The sequence below is a fragment of the Mustela nigripes genome, chromosome 1 (genome assembly GCF_022355385.1).
Source record: "Mustela nigripes isolate SB6536 chromosome 1, MUSNIG.SB6536, whole genome shotgun sequence".
Classification (NCBI taxonomy): domain Eukaryota; kingdom Metazoa; phylum Chordata; class Mammalia; order Carnivora; family Mustelidae; genus Mustela; species Mustela nigripes.
Genome location: NC_081557.1, coordinates 261,141,409 through 261,146,511, shown reverse-complemented (window position 1 = coordinate 261,146,511; position 5,103 = coordinate 261,141,409).

The window sequence follows — 5,103 nt, the reverse complement described above, 5'->3', positions numbered from 1 at the left end:
CATCTGAGGGTTCTAAACCCCAAAACCACATTATTCTGGAGCCACTTCTTTTGGTCCTATTTTGCTAATATTTTGGCTGCCATGGTGGATTGTCTCTTAGCTCAGTTCTCTTTTGATTTGATTCAGGTACAACTGGACACTCAAATGCCCCTGGAGACACCCCCGTGGGAAGCCGTGAACTGTAACTGGGTTTCTGTGCCTATTATCTTGGAGGTGGAAGACTGTGACAGTAAGGTGAAATCTTTAAAAGAAAGGCATTTGTTCCCATACACACAGTTTTTTCCCACTGGAAAAATGCAGGTATCTGCTGTTAATTGATGAGAGAAAGCATGCCCTGCCTCTTTCTCAGCTGGAAAAACACACAACAGAGTTGCAAAGGAAGACCATTCTGTTCTTAATTTAGGTTTGCTCTATATGGTAACCCATATAATATCCATAGGGGGTAAGAATTTAGGAATGGTTTTCTTTATTTTACTCATTTCATTCTCTGCTCATTTAAGTGAGCTTTCACTTATGAACTCTAGGGGGTGCCCACAGGGTCTCTCTTCTGGACTCTCCTTCTTGAGGTATCCCCATAGTCGTTCATCCCCATTAACTACTTCTCTTTCTTCCCGATCCCAGCCTACTGTGCTGTGGGTGCCCTTGAAATAGGTGTCCTTTCTTGTCCACAAGATTTCTGTGCTGGGCAGAAGATAGAAGAGGCAGGTAAAAGTGCTAGTCTGGCCTGAAAGTTGGATACAAATTAAAAAAAAACATCTGACACTTTATATTATAGATGTTTGTTTCCTGTCAACATCTCCCTTTTCCTCTTATATCGTATGTTAAGAGACTGTCCCCTGCCCACCGGACAGCCACCATTCTATCACCTACATATGGAAGCTTTCGGCTTCCAGGAAGTAGGGGTGGGGTGGGAGAAAACTCATCTCACTATGGAATTTTTTTGGTCTTTTTTTTTTTAATTTTATTTATTCATTTGAGAGAGAGAGAGAGAGCTCGAATAAGCATGAGCCAGGAGGGGCAGAGGTGGAAGGGGGAAGGGAGAAAGAACACGAAGCAGACTCCGCACTGAGCCCGGAGTCCATGCAGAGCTTGATCATGACCTGAGCTGAAACCAACAGTTGGATGCTCAACCAACTGTGATACCAGGATGCCCCCCAAACTCATCTCACTATATTAAAACCAACCAACCAACCAACCAACCAACCAACCAAGGTGGAGTATGTTAGTTTCTACAACTTCCTGGTGCCAATTTACAAACTTCATATCCATTATTTTTCCCCCTCTTTCTCTCCTGGTACTATAAAACGTGAACGTCTTTTTTGCTCCGCATTATCATTTATCATTAGTTATTCCTGCAGCAGGGACCTGACCCCTTTGCTTAACTTTATGGTGCTCCTCATCATCCAACACCCCTTAATTCTGCGCCTCTCAGTATTCCCGGTCATCCTTCCATCTGTCTTCTCCCACTCGTGGTCCTTTTATTTATGTCATTCATACCAGCTGCCCCGTTCTCTCATTCTTCATGCCCTCCCACTTTTCATCACTCTGACCTCTGCATCTGTGCTCCGGTTCACTAATGTGATCTTCAGCTGTGTCTGTTCTTCAGGTGCATCTATTCAGTTCATCTACTGTGTTTTATTTCAGTTACAGTAGTTTAAATTTTAATGATTCTGATCAATTTTTATAGCAGCCTATTTTGCTACATGGATATGGTATCTTTTTTATTAATGATTCTAAAGACTTTAATTATACTTTAAAAAAATCTCTCTCTGGGCGCCTGGGTGGCTCAGTGGGTTAAAGCCTCTGCCTTTGATTCAGGTCATGATCCCAGGGTCTTAGGATCGAGCCCCACATCGGGCTCTCTGCTCAGCGGGGAGCCTGCTTCCTCCTCTCTCTCTGCCTGCCTCTCTGCCTGCTTGTGATCTCTGTCAAATAAATAAATAAATAATCTTTAAAAATATTTAAAAAAATAAGAAAATCTTTCTCCATTTGGTGTATTTTTCCCCCCTCAGGAGTTCAGCATATTTAGGTTGATGCTTACATTTCAGGGTGTGATTTTCTTTCACTATTTGGTGATTCTTTGTTGTGTTCTTGTCTCTGACTTAACTTTCTCTGCTAGCTTCCATTATTGTAGAACCTTCCAGTAATTGTGATTAGCTCTGAGATAAGATAAGCTCTGAGGTGGACGATGTCAATAAGAAGTCTTACATGGGGAGTGTTCCTTGTGCCCCTTGGGTGTAGCTGGCCACTCAAGACCCAGCTTTGGTTTATGTGTGGACACGGTAAGACAGCTGTGTGGGAACCGGAAGTGGGCTCTCACCAGACATGGAATCTTCTGACGCCTCATCTAATCTTGGATTTCCCAGCCTGCAGAACTGTGAGAAATAAATTTCTGTTGTTTATAAGCTACCCAGTCCATGTATTCTGTTGCAGCAGGGGAATGGACTAAGACAGCATCTGAGTTGGTGTAAGTCAAAATTAGAAAACTGTCACCACCAGGCTCCTTCAGATATTCGGGAATTGACTTAATACAGTCGGTTTGAGACAAAGACATCTGAATTTTGAAAAGGCTGAAATTGTTGCCTAGTTTTTAAACCTTGAATTATACTCAGATATCAAAGATGTATCAGAGGCTTACCAGTAAGAATATTCGTTTCTGTGTTGTGAAATTAGAAATAATCTTAAGTTTACAAAAAGGAAGTTGACTCAGTTTTTTTCTATCTCCCTAATGTAATACTACTGTGCAGCCACTAACAAGGCTGATGGAGAAGATAAAGTCATGGAAATATTCATGACATAATTAATGGGGGAAAAGCACGTTATAGAGCAATCGGTGCGGAGATTCTTTAAAGGCAAATTCTTTGCCTATGGAAAGGTAAAACCACAAAACTTCAAGTGATATTTTCAAAATGTTAAGATTTCGTTGGATTTATATAGGCTATTTCATAAAGTTAAAATTTATTGGGTGAAATGTATTACTTTTGTCATCATGAAAAGTGTTGCTATACTCATCTTTTCAGAAACGCATCTATTTGGGTAAAGCAGGAACCTAAATAATTGTTCTGGATCATTAAATAAGATCCTAATTCTTTCTTAAACAGTTGTAGTTTTAGTGAATTGATACAATAATTAAAGTGATTAATTAAAGATTGAACTAAAAATGATACCACTTAGACACTAATGATAAACTTACTGTGATAACAAAAAAAAATGTCTAGTGTTGAGACTTTTATTCTTCAAATTTTGGTTGGTATATATATGTATATATGTATATAGCAGACACAAGATAGCTACTGCAGTAGTGGTAGGTGGACTGCAGACCATTCTTAGAAAAATACTGCAGAAGTTCTTCTTCATTGCCAGCGGAATCTCATTTCTCACCTTGCAGGTGTCCTAGGCAAGCAGCCCAGTACTACCCACCAGCAGTTTGTAGGAACAAAGTAACGATGCCAACTAAGGGTAGGTATTTTGTATAAGCTTTTTTATCCCTAGGACTTTTAAATTATAATGAACAATTTTTTATGCTTATGGAGCTTTAGAATTCATAATATACATCCTTTTTATTTTATATATCAGAAAAACAAGGTAAATGAATAGCCTTAGATCCAACAGCTACATTGTGATAAAGATGGGACTAGACCCTGGGACTCCACTGTCCCTTGCCAACATAATTTTTGCCCATCTGAGCTGACTCAGCTTTCATTTGCTAGTATCCTAGAATGCCGAGGTGTTTGTCAAACATATTTCTGAGCTGCAAACTTGACTGTGTGTCGGAAGCTCAGAGCTCCGCATTACTTTCAGCTCCCCCTGAACTTGTGATACTTTGGTTAGAGATGGGCCTTTGAGATGGGACACCTATTGATTTACTCCAGTTAATGCTGCATAGATATGATGTGCAGGTGGTTAAGTTAAAACACCACCCAGCTATGTGGTTATTGTTGACGAGATAAAGCCAACACCTGAAGGCTGAGCGTTTTGGAAATGCCCTCCTCGGTCCTGCTCACAATGGTAGTCGGCAGAATCTAGTGTCGTTTATTGCAGACGTATCTTTACTAAAAGGGCATGTTGTTTGTTAAGGCTTGTGGCTTCAGTTTCTTGATCTCCTTGACACCCAAAGGTAGAATTGTGGACTTTATGTCATGCATTCTCTTGTGGAATAGGCAGCAAGTGAAAACACAGGGATGTTAATGAATGAGATGGTGATGCAGTAATTCTAATGATTTGGCAGCATGTGTGTATCTGCACATCTCCTCTTCATTTGGTCCTAGTCCCTCCCCCCGACGGCAGTTAGATAGGAGAGCACTTTACTTTATTGTTTTTCAAGTCTATGACCGGGAGGAAACTCACCTGCATTTTTTGAACTGATTTGTATCAGAGTTCACTGGAATGAGAGACTTTTGATTAATGCCTCTAGGTGGTGCCTGTGACCTGTATTTGGAGTCAGTAGCTTTGTGTGTCAAGCAGAGGAAGAACACTTTAGAGGAGAGAGATGGAGTGTGTGTGTGTGTGTGTGTGTGTGTGTGTGTGTGTGTGTGTGTTCCAATTTCCAAGCTCTGTAGAGAGACAGTATTAGAGACCAACGAGTGAGCTCAGGAACCCTATGTGGTTAGTCAGTCCTCATTTTTCCAATATCCTTTGTCTTTTCCCTTCTTAGAAAGAGAGTTCACAAGGTTGACATAAAAAAGGGGTGAAACCCAGAAAGGAATTGGAATTTTTATTTTTATTTATTTATTTTTTTTTTTTTAAGATTTTATTTATTTATTTGACAGACAGAGATCACAAGCAGGCAGAGAGGCAGGCAGAGAGAGAGGAAGGGAAGCAGGCTCCCTGCTGAGCAGAGAGCCCAATGCGGGGCTCGATCCCAGGACCCTGAGATCATGACCCGAGCCGAAGGCAGCGGCTTAACCCACTGAGCCACCCAGGCGCCCCAGGAATTGGAATTTTTAAAATTTATGACTAGCCATTTATGTTTTTAGGGGTGATAAAATGACACTTGCATGTAAATATTGCACATAAAATATATCTAATGAGTACACACAGAAGGCATTCTGTTAGCATTTTACTGTCTTTCTTTGTAATGACGGTGCATAGCAAGTCTTTTCC